The sequence below is a fragment of the Dendrobates tinctorius genome, unplaced genomic scaffold, assembly GCF_039654945.1.
Source record: "Dendrobates tinctorius isolate UK_male_01 unplaced genomic scaffold, ASM3965494v1 ptg000485l, whole genome shotgun sequence".
NCBI classification, from domain to species: Eukaryota; Metazoa; Chordata; class Amphibia; order Anura; family Dendrobatidae; genus Dendrobates; species Dendrobates tinctorius.
Genome location: NW_027362146.1, coordinates 1,466,862 through 1,486,801, shown reverse-complemented (window position 1 = coordinate 1,486,801; position 19,940 = coordinate 1,466,862). Strand labels below are relative to the sequence as shown.

Below are 19,940 nucleotides of genomic sequence, written 5' to 3'. Positions count from 1 at the left end.
CACGGCTCCGCTCCGTACACCTCGTACACACACGGCTCCTCTCCGTACACCTCGTATACACACGGCTCCGCTCCTTACACCTCGTACACACACGGCTCCGCTCCTTACACCTCGTACACACACGGCTCCGCTCCGTACACCTCGTACACACACGGCTCCGCTCCGTACACCTCGTACACACGCGGCTCTGCTACATCCACCCTGTAAACCCCTCCTGACCCCACAGAGAAACTTCCCCTCATCCAGCACCATGACAACCAGCACAGCAGAGTCCTGCACACACTGAGGCCCCTGATCATGTGACCCCTGACTCCTCCCCTCCTGTGACCTCATCACAGGTCCTGTGCGCACAGAGCAGCCATATCTGTGGAGTGCGGCTCTGCAGGTTAGTGATGGGCAGTCCGGCTCTTCTGGCTCCTTTCTCCACTTTTCTCCCTTCACTATAAAGCCTGGGCCTCATTATACAGCTGTTCAGTGGTCTAGTGAAGGCTTTTTAGCCCTTTCCTCAGACTGTAGCTCCTGGGCACAGGCCCTCACTCCTGTCCCTTCACTATAAAGCCTGGGCCTCATTATACAGCTGTACAGTGGTCTAGTGAAGGCTTTTTAGCCCTTTCCTCAGACTGTAGCTCCTGGGTACAGGCCCTCACTCCTGTCCCTTCACTATAAAGCCTGGGCCTCATTATACAGCTGTACAGGGGTCTAGTGAAGGCTTTTAGCCCTTTCCTCAGACTGTAGCTCCTGGGAACAGACCCTCACTCCTGTCCCTTCACTATAAAGCCTGGGCCTCATTATACAGCTGTACAGGGGTCTAGTGAAGGCTTTTTAGCCCTTTCCTCCTCAGACTGTAGCTCCTGGGAACAGGCCCTCACTCCTGTCCCTTCTGTATAAAGCCTGGGTCTCATTATACAGCTGTACAGGGGTCTAGTGAAGGCTTTTTAGCCCTTTCCTCGGTCTGTAGCTCCTGGGAACAGGCCCTCACTCCTGTCCCTTCACTATAAAGCCTGGGCCTCATTATACAGCTGTGCAGGGGTCTAGTGAAGGCTTTTCAGCCCTTTCCTTAGACTGTAGCTCCTGGGAACAGACCCTCACTCCTATAAAGCCTGGGCCTCATTATACAGCTGTACAGGGGTCTAGTGAAGGCTTTTTTGCCCTTTCATCAGACTGTAGCTCCTGGGTACAGGCCCTCACTCCTGTCCCTTCACTATAAAGCCTGGGCCTCATTATACAGCTGTACAGGGGTCTAGTGAAGGCTTTTAGCCCTTTCCTCAGACTGTAGCTCCTGGGAACAGACCCTCACTCCTGTCCCTTCACTATAAAGCCTGGGCCTCATTATACAGCTGTACAGGGGTCTAGTGAAGGCTGTTTAGCTCTTTCCTCAGACAGTAGCTCCTGGGCACAGGCCCTCACTCCTGTCCCTTCACTATAAAGCCTGGGCCTCATTATACAGCTGTACAGGGGTCTAGTGAAGGCTTTTTAGCTCTTTCCTCAGACTGTAGCTCCTGGGAACAGGCCCTCACTCCTGTCCCTTCACTATAAAGCCTGGGCCTCATTATACAGCTGTACATGGGTCTAGTGAAGGCTTTTTAGCCCTTTCCTCAGACTGTAGCTCCTGGTCACAAGCCCTCACTCTAGTCCCTTCACTATAAAGCATGGGCCTCATTATACAGCTGTACAGGGGTCTATTGAAGGCTTTTTAGCCCTTTCCTCAGACTGTAGCTCCTGGGCACAGGCCCTCACTCCTGTCCCTTCACTATAAAGCCTGGGCCTCATTATACAGCTGTACAGGGGTCTAGTGAAGGCTTTTTAGCCCTTTCCTCGGTCTGTAGCTCCTGGGAACAGGCCCTCACTCCTGTCCCTTCTGTATAAAGCCTGGGTCTCATTATACAGCTGTACAGGGGTCTAGTGAAGGCATTTTAGCCCTTTCCCGAGACTGTAGCTCCTGGGATCAGACCCTCACTCCTGTCCCCTCACTATAAAGCCTGGGCCTCATTATACAGCTGTGCAGGGGTCTAGAGAAGGCTTTTTAGCCCTTTCCTCAGACTGTAGCTCCTGGGAAATGTCCCTCACTCCTGACCCTTCACTATAAATCCTGGGTCTCATTATACAGCTGTACAGGGGTCTAGTGAAGGCTTTTTAGCCCTTTCCTCAGACTGTAGCTCCTGGGCACAGGCCCTCACTCCTGTCCCTTCACTATAAAGCCTGGGCCTCATTATACAGCTGTACAGGGGTCTAGTGAAGGCTTTTTAGCCCTTTCCTCAGACTGTAGCTCCTGGGAACAGGCCCTCACTCCTGTCCTTTCTGTATAAAGCCTGGGCCTCATTATACAGCTGTACAGGGGTCTAGTGAAGGCTTTTTAGCCCTTTCCTCAGACTGTAGCTCCTGGGAACAGGCCCTCACTCCTGTCCCTTCTGTATAAAGCCTGGGCCTCATTATACAGCTGTACAGGGGTCTAGTGAAGGCTTTTTAGCCCTTTCCTCAGAATGTAGCTCCTGGGAACAGGCCCTCACTCCTGTCCCTTCTGTATAAAGCCTGGTCCTCATTATACAGCTGTACAGGGGTCTAGTGAAGGCTTTTTTGCCCTTTCCTCAGACTGTAGCTCCTGGGTACAGGCCCTCACTCCTGTCCCTTCACTATAAAGCCTGGGCCTCATTATACAGCTGTACAGGGGTCTAGTGAAGGCTTTTTAGCTCTTTCCTCAGACTGTAGCTCCTGGGCACAGGCCCTCCTGTCCCTTCACTATAAAGCCTGGGCCTCATTATACAGCTGTACAGGGGTCTAGTGAAGGCTTTTTAGCTCTTTCCTCAGACTGTAGCTCCTGGGCACAGGCCCTCACTCCTGTCCCTTCACTATAAAGCCTGGGCCTCATTATACAGCTGTACAGGGGTCTAGTGAAGGCTTTTTAGCCCTTTCCTCAGACTGTAGCTCCTGGGAACAGGCCCTCATTCCTGTCCTTTCACTATAAAGCCTGGGCCTCATTATACAGCTGTACAGGGGTCTAGTGAAGGCTTTTTAGCCCTTTCCTCAGACTGTAGCTCCTGGGCACAGGCCCTCACTCTAGTCCCTTCACTATAAAGCATGGGCCTCATTATACAGCTGTACAGGGGTCTATTGAAGGCTTTTTAGCCCTTTCCTCGGTCTGTAGCTCCTGGGAACAGGCCCTCACTCCTGTCCCTTCTGTATAAAGCCTGGGCCTCATTATACAGCTGTACAGGGGTCTAGTGAAGGCTTTTTAGCCCTTTCCTCAGACCGTAGCTCCTGGGAACAGACCCTCACTCCTGTCCCTTCACTATAAAGCCTGGGTCTCATTATACAGCTGTATAGGGGTCTAGTGAAGGCTTTTTAGCCCTTTCCTCAGACTGTAGCTCCTGGGAACAGGCCCTCACTCCTGTCCCTTCTGTATAAAGCCTGGGTCTCATTATACAGCTGTACAGGGGTCTAGTGAAGGCTTTTTAGCCCTTTCCTCGGTCTGTAGCTCCTGGGCACAGGCCGTCACTCCTGTCCCTTCACTATAAAGCCTGGGCCTCATTATACAGCTGTGCAGGGGTCTAGTGAAGGCTTTTCAGCCCTTTCCTCAGACTGTAGCTCCTGGGAACAGACCCTCACTCCTATAAAGCCTGGGCCTCATTATACAGCTGTACAGGGGTCTAGTGAAGGCTTTTTTGCCCTTTCCTCAGACTGTAGCTCCTGGGTACAGGCCCTCACTCCTGTCCCTTCACTATAAAGCCTGGGCCTCATTATACAGCTGTACAGGGGTCTAGTGAAGGCTTTTAGCCCTTTCCTCAGACTGTAGCTCCTGGGAACAGACCCTCACTCCTGTCCCTTCACTATAAAGCCTGGGCCTCATTATACAGCTGTACAGGGGTCTAGTGAAGGCTTTTTAGCTCTTTACTCAGACTGTAGCTCCTGGGCACAGGCCCTCACTCCTGTCCCTTCACTATAAAGCCTGGGCCTCATTATACAGCTGTACAGGGGTCTAGTGAAGGCTTTTTAGCTCTTTCCTCAGACTGTAGCTCCTGGGAACAGGCCCTCACTCCTGTCCCTTCACTATAAAGCCTGGGCCTCATTATACAGCTGTACAGGGGTCTAGTGAAGGCTTTTTAGCCCTTTAATCAGACTGTAGCTCCTGGGCACAGGCCCTCACTCTAGTCCCTTCACTATAAAGCATGGGCCTCATTATACAGCTGTACAGGGGTCTATTGAAGGCTTTTTAGCCCTTTCCTCAGACTGTAGCTCCTGGGCACAGGCCCTCACTCCTGTCCCTTCACTATAAAGCCTGGGCCTCATTATACAGCTGTACAGGGGTCTAGTGAAGGCTTTTTAGCCCTTTCCTCGGTCTGTAGCTCCTGGGAACAGGCCCTCACTCCTGTCCCTTCACTATAAAGCCTGGGCCTCATTATACAGCTGTACAGGGGTCTAGTGAAGGCTTTTATCCCTTTCCTCAGACTGTAGCTCCTGGGAACAGACCCTCACTCCTGTCCCTTCACTATAAAGCCTGGGCCTCATTATACAGCTGTACAGGGGTCTAGTGAAGGCTTTTAGCCCTTTCCTCAGACTGTAGCTCCTGGGAACAGACCCTCACTCCTGTCCCTTCACTAAAGCCTGGGCCTCATTATACAGCTGTACAGGGGTCTAGTGAAGGCTTTTTAGCCCTTTCCTCAGACTGTAGCTCCTGGGAACAGGTCCTCACTCCCGTTCCCTTCTGTATAAAGCCTGGGTCTCATTATACAGCTGTACAGGGGTCTAGTGAAGGCTTTTTAGCCCTTTCCTCGGTCTGTAACTCCTGGGAACAGGCCCTCACTCCTGACCCTTCACTATAAAGCCTGGGCCTCATTATACAGCTGTACAGAGGTCTAGTGAAGGCTTTTTAGCCCTTTCCTCAGACTGTAGCTCCTGGGCACAGGCCCTCACTCCTATCCCTTCACTATAAAGCCTGGGCCTCATTATACAGCTGTGCAGGGGTCTAGTGAAGGCTTTTCAGCCCTTTCCTCAGACTGTAGCTCCTGGGAACAGACCCTCACTCCTGTCCCTTCACTATAAAGACTGGGCCTCATTATACAGCTGTACAGGTGTCTAGTGAAGGCTTTCTTGCCCTTTCCTCAGACTGTAGCTCCTGGGTACAGGCCCTCACTCCTGTCCCTTCACTATAAAGCCTGGGCCTCATTATACAGCTGTACAGGGGTCTAGTGAATGCTTTTAGCCCTTTCCTCAGACTGTAGCTCCTGGGAACAGACCCTCACTCCTGTCCCTTCACTATAAAGCCAGGGCCTCATTATACAGCTGTACAGGGGTCTTGTGAAGGCTTTTTAGCTCTTTCCTCAGACTGTAGCTCCTGGGCACAGGCCCTCACTCCTGTCCCTTCACTATAAAGCCTGGGTCTCATTATACAACTGTACAGGGGTCTAGTGAAGGCTTTTTAGCCCTTTCCTCAGACTGTAGCTCCTGGGAACAGACCCTCACTCCTGTCCCTTCACTATAAAGCCTGGGCCTCATTATTCAGCTGTACAGGGGTCTAGTGACGGCTTTTTAGCTCTTTCCTCAGACTGTAGCTCCTGGGTACAGGCCCTCACTCCTGTCCCTTCACTATAAAGCCTGGGCCTCGTTATACAGCTGTACAGGGGTCTAGTGAAAGCTTTTTAGCCCTTTCCTCAGTCTGTAGCTCCTGGGCACAGGCCCTCACTCCTGTCCCTTCACTATAAAGCCTGGGCCTCATTATACAGCTGTACAGGGGTCTAGTGAAGGCTTTTTAGCTCTTTCCTCAGACTGTAGCTCCTGGGAACAGGCCCTCACTCCTGTCCCTTCACTATAAAGCCTGGGCCTCATTATACAGCTGTACAGGGGTCTAGTGAAGGCTTTTTAGCACTTTCCTCAGACTGTAGCTCCTGGGAACAGGCCCTCATTCCTGTCCCTTCTGTATAAAGCCTGGGTCTCATTATACAGCTGTACAGGGGTCTAGTGAAGGCTTTTTATCCCTTTCCTCGGTCTGTAGCTCCTGGGAACAGGCCCTCACTCCTGTCCCTTCACTATAAAGCCTGGGCCTCATTATACAGCTGTGCAGGGGTCTAGAGAAGGCTTTTTAGCACTTTCCTCAGACTGTAGCTCCTGGGAACAGGCCCTCATTCCTGTCCCTTCTGTATAAAGCCTGGGTCTCATTATACAGCTGTACAGCGGTCTAGTGAAGGCTTTTTATCCCTTTCCTCGGTCTGTAGCTCCTGGGAACAGGCCCTCACTCCTGTCCCTTCACTATAAAGCCTGGGCCTCATTATACAGCTGTGCAGGGGTCTAGAGAAGGCTTTTTAGCCCGTTCCTCATACTAGCTCCTGGGAAATGTCCCTCACTCCTGACCCTTCACTATAAATCCTGGGTCTCATTATACAGCTGTACAGGGGTCTAGTGAAGGCTTTTTAGCCCTTTCCTCAGACTGTAGCTCCTGGGGTCAGGCCCTCACTCCTGTCCCTTCTGTATAAAGCCTGGGCCTCATTATACAGCTGTACAGGGGTCTAGTGAAGGCTTTTTTGCCCTTTCCTCAGACTGTAGCTCCTGGGCACAGGCCCTCACTCCTGTCCCTTCACTATAAACCTGGGCCTCATTATACAGCTGTACAGGGGTCTAGTGAAGGCTTTTTAGCCCTTTCCTCAGACTGTAGCTCCTGGGAACAGGCCCTTACTCCTGTCCCTTCTGTATAAAGCCTGGGCCTCATTATACAGCTGTACAGGGGTCTAGTGAAGGCTTTTTTGCCCTTTACTCAGACTGTAGCTCCGGGGTACAGGCCCTCACTCCTGTCCCTTCACTATAAAGCCTGGGCCTCATTATACAGCTGTGCAGGGGTCTAATGAAGGCTTTTTAGCTCTTTCCTCAGACTGTAGCTCCTGGGCACAGGCCCTCACTCCTGTCCCTTCACTATAAAGCCTGGGCCTCATTATACAGCTGTACAGGGGTCTAGTGAAGGCTTTTTAGCTCTTTCCTCAGACTGTAGCTCCTGGGCACAGGCCCTCACTCCTGTCCCTTCACTATAAAGCCTGGGCCTCATTATACAGCTGTACAGGGGTCTAGTGAAGGCTTTTTAGCCCTTTCCTCAGACTGTAGCCCCTGGGAACAGGCCCTCACTCCTGTCCTTTCACTATAAAGCCTGGGCCTCATTATACAGCTGTACAGGGGTCTAGTGAAGGCTTTTTAGCCCTTTCCTCAGACTGTAGCTCCTGGGCACAGGCCCTCACTCTAGTCCCTTCACTATAAAGCATGGGCCTCATTATATAGCTGTACAGGGGTCTATTGAAGGCTTTTTAGCCCTTTCCTCGGTCTGTAGCTCCTGGGAACAGGCCCTCCCTCCTGTCCCTTCTGTATAAAGCCTGGGCCTCATTATACAGCTGTACAGGGGTCTAGTGAAGGCTTTTTAGCCCTTTACTGAGACTGTAGCTCCTGGGAACACGCCCTCACTCCTGTCCCTTCACTATAAAGCCTGGGCCTCATTATACAGCTGTACAGGGGTCTAGTGAAGGCTTTTTAGCCCTTTCCTCAGACTGTAGCTCCTGGGAACAGACCCTCACTCCTGTCCCTTCACTATAAAGCCTGGGTCTCATTATACAGCTGTACAGGGGTCTAGTGAAGGCTTTTTAGCCCTTTCCTCAGACTGTAGCTCCTGGGTACAGGCCCTCACTCCTGTCCCTTCTGTATAAAGCCTGGGTCTCATTATACAGCTGTACAGGGGTCTAGTGAAGGCTTTTTAGCCCGTTCCTCGGTCTGTAGCTCCTGGGCACAGGCCCTCACTCCTGTCCCTTCACTATAAAGCCTGGGCCTCATTATACAGCTGTGCAGGGGTCTAGTGAAGGCTTTTCAGCCCTTTCCCCAGACTGTAGCTCCTGGGAACAGACCCTCACTCCTATAAAGCCTGGGCCTCATTATACAGCTGTACAGGGGTCTAGTGAAGGCTTTTTTTTCCCTTTCCTCAGACTGTAGCTCCTGGGTACAGGCCCTCACTCCTGTCCCTTCACTATAAAGCCTGGGCCTCATTATACAGCTGTACAGGGGTCTAGTGAAGGCTTTTAGCCCTTTCCTCAGACTGTAGCTCCTGGGAACAGACCCTCACTCCTGTCCCTTCACTATAAAGCCTGGGCCTCATTATACAGCTGTACAGGGGTCTAGTGAAGGCTTTTTAGCTCTTTACTCAGACTGTAGCTCCTGGGCACAGGCCCTCACTCCTGTCCCTTCACTATAAAGCCTGGGCCTCATTATACAGCTGTACAGGGGTCTAGTGAAGGCTTTTAGCCCTTTCCTCAGACTGTAGCTCCTGGGAACAGACCCTCACTCCTGTCCCTTCACTATAAAGCCTGGGCCTCATTATACAGCTGTACAGGGGTCTAGTGAAGGCTTTTTAGCCCTTTCCTCAGACTGTAGCTCCTGGGAACAGGCCCTCACTCCTGTCCCTTCTGTATAAAGCCTGGGTCTCATTTTACAGCTGTACAGGGGTCTAGTGAAGGCTTTTTAGCCCTTTCCCGAGACTGTAGCTCCTGGGATCAGACCCTCACTCCTGTCCCCTCACTATAAAGCCTGGGCCTCATTATACAGCTGTGCAGGGGTCTAGTGAAGGCTTTTTAGCCCTTTACTCAGACTGTAGCTCCTGGGAACTGTCCCTCACTCCTGACCCTTCACTATAAATCCTGGGTCTCATTATACAGCTGTACAGGGGTCTAGTGAAGGCTTTTTAGCCCTTTCCTCAGTCTGTAACTCCTGGGAACAGGCCCTCACTCCTGACCCTTCACTATAAAGCCTGGGCCTCATTATACAGCTGTACAGGGGTCTAGTGAAGGCTTTTTAGCCCTTTCCTCAGACTGTAGCTCCTGGGCACAGGCCCTCACTCCTGTCCCTTCACTATAAAGCCTGGGCCTCATTATACAGCTGTGCAGGGGTCTAGTGAAGGCTTTTCAGCCCTTTCCTCAGACTGTAGCTCCTGGGAACAGACCCTCACTCCTGTCCCTTCACTATAAAGCCTGGGCCTCATTATACAGCTGTACAGGTGTCTAGTGAAGGCTTTTTAGCCCTTTCCTCAGACTGTAGCTCCTGGGTACAGGCCCTCACTCCTGTCCCTTCACTATAAAGCCTGGGCCTCATTATACAGCTGTACAGGGTCTAATGAAGGCTTTTATCCCTTTCCTCAGACTGTAGCTCCTGGGAACAGACCCTCACTCCTGTCCCTTCACTATAAAGCCTGGGCCTCATTATACAGCTGTACAGGGGTCTAGTGAAGGCTTTTAGCCCTTTCCTCAGACTGTAGCTCCTGGGAACAGACCCTCACTCCTGTCCCTTCACTAAAGCCTGGGCCTCATTATACAGCTGTACAGGGGTCTAGTGAAGGCTTTTTAGCCCTTTCCTCAGACTGTAGCTCCTGGGAACAGGCCCTCACTCCCGTCCCTTCTGCATAAAGCCTGGGCCTCATTATACAGCTGTGCAGGGGTCTAGTGAAGGCTTTTCAGCCCTTTCCTCAGACTGTAGCTCCTGGGAACAGACCCTCACTCCTGTCCCTTCACTATAAAGCCTGGGCCTCATTATACAGCTGTACAGGTGTCTAGTGAAGGCTTTTTTGCCCTTTCCTCAGACTGTAGCTCCTGGGTACAGGCCCTCACTCCTGTCCCTTCACTATAAAGCCTGGGCCTCATTATACAGCTGTACAGGGGTCTAGTGAAAGCTTTTTAGCCCTTTCCTCAGTCTGTAGCTCCTGGGCACAGGCCCTCACTCCTGTCCCTTCACTATAAAGCCTGGGCCTCATTATACAGCTGTACAGGGGTCTAGTGAAGGCTTTTTAGCTCTTTCCTCAGACTGTAGCTCCTGGGAACAGGCCCTCACTCCTGTCCCTTCACTATAAAGCCTGGGCCTCGTTATACAGCTGTACAGGGGTCTAGTGAAAGCTTTTTAGCCCTTTCCTCAGTCTGTAGCTCCTGGGCACAGGCCCTCACTCCTGTCCCTTCACTATAAAGCCTGGGCCTCATTATACAGCTGTACAGGGGTCTAGTGAAGGCTTTTTAGCTCTTTCCTCAGACTGTAGCTCCTGGGAACAGGCCCTCACTCCTGTCCCTTCACTATAAAGCCTGGGCCTCATTATACAGCTGTACAGGGGTCTAGTGAAGGCTTTTTAGCACTTTCCTCGGTCTGTAGCTCCTGGGAACAGGCCCTCACTCCTGTCCCTTCACTATAAAGCCTGGGCCTCATTATACAGCTGTACAGGGGTCTAGTGAAGGCTTTTTATCCCTTTCCTCAGTCTGTAGCTCTTGGGCACAGGCCCTCACTCCTGTCCCTTCACTATAAAGCCTGGGCCTCATTATACAGCTGTACAGGGGTCTAGTGAAGGCTTTTCAGCCCTTTCCTCAGACTGTAGCTCCTGGGAACAGACCCTCACTCCTGGCCTTTCACTATAAAGCCTGGGCCTCATTATACAGCTGTACAGGTGTCTAGTGAAGGCTTTTTTTTGCCCTTTCCTCAGACTGTAGCTCCAGAGTACAGGCCCTCACTCCTGTCCCTTCACTATAAAGCCTGGGCCTCATTATACATATGTACAGGGGTCTAGTGAAGGCTTTTTAGCCCTTTGCCGAGACTGTAGCTCCTGGGATCAGACCCTCACTCCTGTCCCCTCACTATAAAGCCTGGGCCTCATTATACAGCTGTGCAGGGTTCTAGTGAAGGCTTTTTAGCCCTTTCCTCAGACTGTAGCTCCTGGGAACAGTCCCTCACTCCTGACCCTTCACTATAAATCCTGGGTCTCATTATACAGCTGTACAGGGGTCTATTGAAGGCTTTTTAGCCCTTTCCTCGGTCTAACTCCTGGGAACAGGCCCTCACTCCTGACCCTTCACTATAAAGCCTGGGCCTCATTATACAGCTGTACAGGGGTCTAGTGAAGGCTTTTTAGCCCTTTCCTCAGACTGTAGCTCCTGGGCACAGGCCCTCGCTCCTGTCCCTTCACTATAAAGCCTGGGCCTCATTATACAGCTGTGCAGGGGTCTAGTGAAGGCTTTTTAGCCCTTTCCTCAGACTGTAGCTCCTGGGAACAGACCCTCACTCCTGTCTCTTCACTATAAAGCCTGGGCCTCATTATACAGCTGTACAGGTGTCTAGTGAAGGCTTTTTAGCCCTTTCCTCAGACTGTAGCTCCTGGGTATAGGCCCTCACTCCTGTCCCTTCACTATAAAGCCTGGGCCTCATTATGCATCTGTACAGGGGTCTAGTGAAGGCTTTTATCCATTTCCTCAGACTGTAGCTCCTGGGAACAGACCCTCACTCCTGTCCCTTCACTATAAAGCCTGGGCCTCATTATACAGCTTTACAGGGGTCTATTGAAGGCTTTTAGCCCTTTCCTCAGACTGTAGCTCCTGGGAACAGACCCTCACTCCTGTCCCTTCACTATAAAGCCTGGGCCTCATTATACAGCTGTGCAGGTGTCTAGTGAAGGCTTTTTAGCCCTTTCCTCAGACTGTAGCTCCTGGGTACAGGCCCTCACTCCTGTCCCTTCACTATAAAGCCTGGGCCTCATTATGCATCTGTACAGGGGTCTAGTGAAGGCTTTTATCCATTTCCTCAGACTGTAGCTCCTGGGAACAGACCCTCACTCCTGTCCCTTCACTATAAAGCCTGGGCCTCATTATACAGCTTTACAGGGGTCTAGTGAAGGCTTTTAGCCCTTTCCTCAGACTGTAGCTCCTGGGAACAGACCCTCACTCCTGTCCCTTCACTATAAAGCCTGGGCCTCATTATACAGCTGTACAGGGGTCTAGTGAAGGCTTTTTAGCCCTTTCCTCAGACTGTAGCTCCTGAGAACAGGCCCTCACTCCCGTCCCTTCTGTATAAAGCCTGGGTCTCATTATACAGCTGTACAGGGGTCTAGTGAAGGCTTTTTAGCCCTTTCCTCAGACTGTAGCTCCTGGGAACAGGCCCTCACTCCTGACCCTTCACTATAAAGCCTGGGCCTCATTATACAGCTGTACAGGGGTCTAGTGAAGGCTTTTTAGCCCTTTCCTCAGACTAGCTCCTGGGCACAGGCCCTCACTCCTGTCCCTTCACTATAAAGCCTGGGCCTCATTATACAGCTGTGCAGGGGTCTAGTGAAGGCTTTTCAGCCCTTTCCTCAGACTGTAGCTCCTGGGAACAGACCCTCACTCCTGTCCCTTCACTATAAAGCCTGGGCCTCATTATACAGCTGTACAGGTGTCTAGTGAAGGCTTTTTTGCCCTTTCCTCAGATTGTAGCTCCTGGGTACAGGCCCTCACTCCTGTCCCTTCACTATAAAGCCTGGGCCTCATTATACAGCTGTACAGGGGTCTAGTGAAGGCTTTTTAGCTCTTTCCTCAGACTGTAGCTCCTGGGAACAGGCCCTCACTCCAGTCCCTTCACTATAAAGCCTGGGCCTCATTATACAGCTGTACAGGGGTCTAGTGAACGCTTTTTAGCACTTTCCTCAGACTGTAGCTCCTGGGAACAGGCCCTCACTCCTGTCCCTTCACTATAAAGCCTGGGCCTCATTATACAGCTGTACAGGGGTCTAGTGAAGGCTTTTTAGCTCTTTCCTCAGACTGTAGCTCCTGGGCACAGGCCCTCACTCCTGTCCCTTCAGTATAAAGCCTGGGCCTCGTTATACAGCTGTACAGGGGTCTAGTGAAAGCTTTTTAGCCCTTTCCTCAGTCTGTAGTTCCTGGGCACAGGCCCTCACTCCTGTCCCTTCACTATAAAGCCTGGGCCTCATTATACAGCTGTACAGGGGTCTAGTGAAGGCTTTTTAGCTCTTTCCTCAGACTGTAGCTCCTGGGAACAGGCCCTCACTCCAGTCCCTTCACTATAAAGCCTGGGCCTCATTATACAGCTGTACAGGGGTCTAGTGAACGCTTTTTAGCACTTTCCTCAGACTGTAGCTCCTGGGAACAGGCCCTCACTCCTTTCCCTTCTGTATAAAGCCTGGGTCTCATTATACAGCTGTAGAGGGGTCTAGTGAAGGCTTTTTATCCCTTTCCTCGGTCTGTAGCTCCTGGGAACAGGCCCTCACTCCTGTCCCTTCATTATAAAGCCTGGGCCTCATTATACAGCTGTACAGGGGTCTAGTGAAGGCTTTTTATCCCTTTCCTCAGTCTGTAGCTCCTGGGCACAGGCCCTCACTCCTGTCCCTTCACTATAAAGACTGGGCCTCATTATACAGCTCTACAGGGGTCTAGTGAAGGCTTTTTAGCCCTTTCCTCAGTCTGTAGCTCCTGGGAACAGACCCTCACTCCTGTCCCTTCACTATAAAGCCTGGGCCTCATAATACAGCTGTACAGGGGTCTAGTGAAGGCTTTTCAGCCCTTTCCTCAGACTTTAGCTCCTAGGAACAGACCCTCACTCCTGGCCCCTCACTATAAAGCCTGGGCCTCATTATACAGCTGTGCAGGGGTCTAGTGAAGGCTTTTTAGCCCTTTCCTCAGACTGTAGCTCCTGGGAACAGTCCCTTACTCCTGACCCTTCACTATAAATCCTGGGTCTCATTATACAGCTGTACAGGGGTCTAGTGAAGGCTTTTTAGCCCTTTCCTCGGTCTAACTCCTGGGAACAGGCCCTCACTCCTGACCCTTCACTATAATGCCTGGGCCTCATTATACAGCTGTACAGGGGTCTAGTGAAGGCTTTTTAGCCCTTTCCTCAGACTGTAGCTCCTGGGTACAGGCCCTCACTCCTGTCCCTTCACTATAAAGCCTGGGCCTCATTATATAGCTGTACAGGTGTCTAGTGAAGGCTTTTTAGCCCTTTCCTCAGACTGTAGCTCCTGGGTACAGGCCCTCACTCCTGTCCCTTCACTATAAAGCCTGGGCCTCATTATGCATCTGTACAGGGGTCTAGTGAAGGCTTTTATCCATTTCCTCAGACTGTAGCTCCTGGGAACAGACCCTCACTCCTGTCCCTTCATTATAAGCCTGGGCCTCATTATACAGCTGTACAGGGGTCTAGTGAAGGCTTTTAGCCCTTTCCTCAGACTGTAGCTCCTGGGAACAGACCCTCACTCCTGTCCCTTCACTATAAAGCCTGGGCCTCATTATACAGCTGTACAGGGGTCTAGTGAAGGCTTTTTAGCCCTTTCCTCAGACTGTAGCTCCTGGGAACAGGCCCTCACTCCCGTCCCTTCTGTATAAAGCTTGGGTCTCATTATACAGCTGTACAGGGGTCTAGTGAAGGCTTTTTAGCCCTTTCCTCAGACTGTAGCTCCTGGGTACAGGCCCTCACTCCTGTCCCTTCACTATAAAGCCTGGGCCTCATTATGCATCTGTACAGGGGTCTAGTGAAGGCTTTTATCCATTTCCTCAGACTGTAGCTCCTGGGAACAGACCCTCACTCCTGTCCCTTCATTATAAAGCCTGGGCCTCATTATACAGCTGTACAGGGGTCTAGTGAAGGCTTTTAGCCCTTTCCTCAGACTGTAGCTCCTGGGAACAGACCCTCACTCCTGTCCCTTTACTATAAAGCCTGGGCCTCATTATACAGCTGTACAGGGGTCTAGTGAAGGCTTTTTAGCCCTTTCCTCAGACTGTAGCTCCTGGGAACAGGCCCTCACTCCCGTCCCTTCTGTATAAAGCTTGGGTCTCATTATACAGCTGTACAGGGGTCTAGTGAAGGCTTTTTAGCCCTTTCCTCAGACTCTAGCTCCTGGGAACAGGCCCTCACTCCTGACCCTTCACTATAAAGCCTGGGCCTCATTATACAGCTGTACAGCGGTCTAGTGAAGGCTTTTTAGCCCTTTCCTCAGACTAGCTCCTGGGCATAGGCCCTCACTCCTGTCCCTTCACTATAAAGCCTGGGCCTCATTATACAGCTGTGCAGGGGTCTAGTGAAGGCTTTTCAGCCCTTTCCTCAGACTGTAGCTCCTGGGAACAGACCCTCACTCCTGTCCCTTCACTATAAAGCCTGGGCCTCATTATACAGCTGTACAGGTGTCTAGTGAAGGCTTTTTTGCCCTTTCCTCAGACTGTAGCTCCTGGGTACAGGCCCTCACTCCTGTCCCTTCACTATAAAGCCTGGGCCTCATTATACAGCTGTATAGGGGTCTAGTGAAGGCTTTTAGCCCTTTCCTCAGACTGTAGCTCCTGGGAACAGACCCTCACTCCTGTCCCTTCACTATAAAGCCTGGGCCTCATTATACAGCTGTATAGGGGTCTAGTGAAGGCTTTTTAGCTCTTTCCTCAGACTGTAGCTCCTGGGCACAGGCCCTCACTCCTGTCCCTTCTTTATAAAGCCTGGGTCTCATTATACAACTGTACAGGGGTCTAGTGAAGGCTTTTTAGCCCTTTCCTCAGACTGTAGGCCCTTGGAACAGACCCTCACTCCTGTCCCTTCACTATAAAGCCTGGGCCTCATTATTCAGCTGTACAGGGGTCTAGTGAAGGCTTTTTCGCTCTTTCCTCAGACTGTAGCTCCTGGGCACAGGCCCTCACTCCTGTCCCTTCACTATAAAGCCTGAGCCTCGTTATACAGCTGTACAGGGGTCTAGTGAAAGCTTTTCAGCCCTTTCCTCAGTCTGTAGCTCCTGGGCACAGGCCCTCACTCCTGTCCCTTCACTATAAAGCCTGGGCCTCATTATACAGCTGTACAGGGGTCTAGTGAAGGCTTTTTAGCTCTTTCCTCAGACTGTAGCTCCTGGGAACAGGCCCTCACTCCTGTCCCTTCACTATAAAGCATGGGCCTCATTATACAGCTGTACAGGGGTCTAGTGAACGCTTTTTAGCACTTTCCTCAGACTGTAGCTCCTGGGAACAGGCCCTCACTCATGTCCCTTCTGTATAAAGCCTGGGTCTCATTATACAGCTGTACAGGGGTCTAATGAAGGCTTTTTATCCCTTTTCTCGGTCTGTAGCTCCTGGGAACAGGCCCTCACTCCTGTCCCTTCACTATAAAGCCTGGGCCTCATTATACAGCTGTACAGGGGTCTAGTGAAGGCTTTTTATCCCTTTCCTTAGTCTGTAGCTCCTGGGCACAGACCCTCACTCCTGTCCCTTCACTATAAAGCCTGGGCCTCATTATACAGCTGTACAGGGGTCTAGTGAAGGCTTTTAAGCTCTTTCCTCAGACTGTAGCTCCTGGGCACAGGCCCTCACTCCTTTCCCTTCACTATAAAGCCTGGGCCTCATTATACAGCTGTACAGGGGTCTAGTGAAGGCTTTTTAGCTCTTTGCTCAGACTGCAGCTCCTGGGAACAGGCCCTCACTCCTGTCCCTTCACTGTAAAGCCTGGGCCTCATTATGCATCTGTACAGGGGTCTAGTGAAGGCTTTTTAGCCCTTTCCTCAGACTGTAGCTCCTGGGAACAGGCCCTCACTCCTGTCCCTTCACTATAAAGCCTGAGCCTCATTATACAGCTGTACAGGGGTCTAGTGAAGGCTTTTTAGCCCTTTCCTCAGACTGTAGCTCCTGGGAACAGACCCTCACTCCTGTCCCTTCACTATAAAGCCTGGGCCTCATTATACAGCTGTACAGGGGTCTAGTGAAGGCTTTTTAGCCTTTTCCTCAGTCTGTAGCTCCTGGGAACAGGCCCTCACTCCTGTCTTTTCACTATAAAGCCTGGGCCTCATTATACAGCTGTACAGGGGTCTAGTGAAGGCTTTTTAGCCCTTTCCTCAGACTGTAGCTCCTGGGCACAGGCCCTCACTCTTGTCCCTTCACTATAAAGCCTGGGCCTCATTATACTGCTGTACAGGGGTCTAGTGAAGGCTTTTTAGCCCTTTCCTCAGACTGTAGCTCCTGCGCACAGGCCCTCACTCTAGTCCCTTCACTATAAAGCATGGGCCTCATTATACAGCTGTACAGGGGTCTAATGAAGGCTTTTTAGCCCTTTCCTCAGACTGTAGCTCCTGGGCACAGGCCCTCACTCCTGTCCCTTCACTATAAAGCCTGGGCCTCATTATATAGCTGTGCAGGGGTCTAGTGAAGGCTTTTCAGCCCTTTCCTCAGACTGTAGCTCCTGGGAACAGACCCTCACTCCTGTCCCTTCACTATAAAGCCTGGGCCTCATTATACAGCTGTACAGGGGTCTAGTGAAGGCTTTTTAGCTCTTTCCTCAGACTGTAGCTCCTGGGCACAGGCCCTCACTCCTGTCGCTTCACTATAAACCCTGGGTCTCATTATACAACTGTACAGGGGTCTAGTGAAGGCTTTTTAGCCCTTTCCTCAGACTCTAGCCCCTTGGAACAGACCCTCACTCCTGTCCCTTCACTATAAAGCCTGGGCCTCATTATTCAGCTGTACAGGGGTCTAGTGAAGGCATTTTAGCTCTTTCCTCAGACTGTAGCTCCTGGGAACAGGCCCTCACTCCTGTCCCTTCACTGTAAAGCCTGGGCCTCATTATACAGCTGTACAGGGGTCTAGTGAAGGCTTTTTAGCCCTTTCCTCAGACTGTAGCTCCTGGGAACAGGCCCTCACTCCTGTCCCTTCACTATAAAGCCTGGGACTCATTATACAGCTGTACAGGGCTCTAGTGAAGGCTTTTTAGCCCTTTCCTCAGACTGTAGCTCCTGGGAACAGACCCTCACTCCTGTCCCTTCACTATAAAGCCTGGGCCTCATTATACAGCTGTACAGGGGTCTAGTGAAGGCTTTTTAGCCCTTTCCTCAGTCTGTAGCTCCTGGGAACAGGCCCTCACTCCTGTCCCTTCACTATAAAGCCTGGCCTCATTATACAGCTGTACAGGGGTCTAGTGAAGGCTTTTTAGCCCTCTCCTCAGACTATAGCTCCTGGGCACAGGCCCTCACTCTTGTCCCTTCACTATAAAGCCTGGACCTCATTATACAGCTGTACAGGGGTCTAGTGAAAGCTTTTTAGCTCTTTCCTCAGACTGTAGCTCCTGAGAACAGGCCCTCACTCCTGTCCCTTCACTATAAAGCCTGGGCCTCATTATACAGCTGTACAGGTGTCTAGTGAAGGCTTTTTTGCCCTTTCCTCAGACTGTAGCTCCTGGGAACAGGCCCTCACTCCTGTCCCTTCTGTATAAAGCCTGGGTCTCATTATACAGCTGTACAGGGGTCTAGTGAAGGCTTTTTAGCCCTTTCCTCGGTCTGTAACTCCTGGGAACAGACCCTCACTCCTGACCCTTCACTATAAAGCCTGGGCCTCATTATACAGCTGTACAGGGGTCTAGTGAAAGCTTTTTAGCCCTTTCCTCAGACTGTAGCTCCTGGGAACAGGCCCTCACTCCTGTCCCTTCACTATAAAGCCTGAGTCTCATTATACAGCTGTACAGGGGTCTAGTGAAGGCTTTTTAGCCCTTTCCTCAGACTATAGTTCCTGGGCACAGGCCCTCACTCCTGTCCCTTCACTATAAAGCCTGGGCCTCATTATACAGCTGTACAGGGATCTAGTGAAGGCTTTTTAGCCCTTTCCTCAGACTGTAGCTCCTGGGCACAGGCCCTCACTCCTGTCCCTTCACTATAAAGCCTGGGCCTCATTATACAGCTGTACAGGGGTGTAGTGAAGGCTTTATAGTCCTTTCCTCAGACTGTAGCTCCTGGTCACCATGTGATCTCACCATAACCCTAACAAGCTAATTGAGTTGTGAAATCTTGGTCAAAATTATCTCAGTGCACAAATCTCCAAGGGTGCCCATAGTTTTGCATCGCCCCTTTTTCTTTTTTGCATTTATGAAATTGTAAAATTTGTCTCTCTATATATATATTTTATAATTATTATTTTTGCCTAAAATACAAAGGCCATGTGTCATCTTAGAGGTTCGGCCTTTTAGAGATCATTTCATCTTCATCTTACTACTGCTCACAATAACAGTCATTTTGACCAGGGGCGCTCACACTTTTACATGCCACTGTCAATGCTTTATCCCGCTGGTGCTCAATATTTAATAGGGTCTCGCTATTAAACTTAATGAAAAGTTTGGTGAATTTCTTTGAGCTGTTATTACTAGAGATGAGTGAATATCGTCGGAGAAGTTGTTATTGGCTGATATCACTTACCGAATAGCTGCATCGGGACCCCGGATCCCTGGAGCGCTCCCGATAATCAGCTGCATGTGTCGCCCTCCATGCAGGTGCTGTGACTATCACACAGCGCGACACACGCAGCTGATTATCGGGAGCGCTCCAGCACACTGAGTCCTGCACACACTGAGGCCCCTGATCATGTGACCCCTGACTCCTCCCCTCCTGTGACCTCATCACAGGTCCTGTGTGCACAGAGCAGTCATATATGTGGCGGACACTCCTGGATCTTCTGCTTTCTGGGCCGGTTCCTCCTGTGAGTCCTATTAACCCTTTCGCTCCCTGTATTCTCCTTTCTGACAGGACAATATCTGAATTTGGACAGTGTGACAGGAATTTAAGCAATGTGGAAGGAAAAAATGACAATTCTACTTTTTTCCTAACAAAAATGTGACTTTAGCCCCAAAATTGGCCGCGTAACAAATCCTTATTTCCCCCACTGTAGTTTGTAGTCTCCATATACAGATCCCTTAAGTGCGAAAAGAGCTGAATTCCCCACTTAAGTTATTGCATTTTGGAAATTGCCTCCACTGGGAATTTATCTCCAGGTAAAGGCACAATTGTGTCTCCATGGGGGTTGTGCTCACAGCCCAACATCGTGTGGCCTCCAAAGAAATGCCACCCCGCACCATTACTGACCACTGCCAAACCGGTCATGCTGAAGGATGTTGCAGGCAGCAGATCGCTCTCCACGGCGTCTCCAGACTCTGTCACGGCTGTCACATGTGCTCAGTGTGAACCTGCTTCCATCTGTGAAGAGCACAGGGCGCCAGTGGTGAATTTCCCAATCTTGGTGTTCTGTGCCAAATGCCAAGTGTCCTGTACGGTGTTGAACTGTGAGCACAACCCCCATCTGTGGACGTCGGTCCCTCAGACCATCCTCATGGAGTCGGTTTCTAACCGTTTGTGCAGACACATGAACATTTGTCGCCTGCTGAAGATCATTTTGCAGGGCTCTGGCAGT

General features: G+C 51.0%; 1 protein-coding gene across 1 annotated transcript in view; it reads left to right on the top strand.

The window, feature by feature from the left end:
- The first annotated feature begins 300 nt into the window (after positions 1 to 300).
- Positions 301 to 19,940, top strand: part of LOC141077970 (uncharacterized) — a 49,029-nt gene continuing 29,389 nt past the window's right edge. The window contains exon 1 of the mRNA XM_073564758.1: positions 301 to 385. The gene's annotated coding sequence lies outside the window, so the exon portion shown is untranslated. The remainder of the gene's footprint in view (positions 386 to 19,940) is intronic.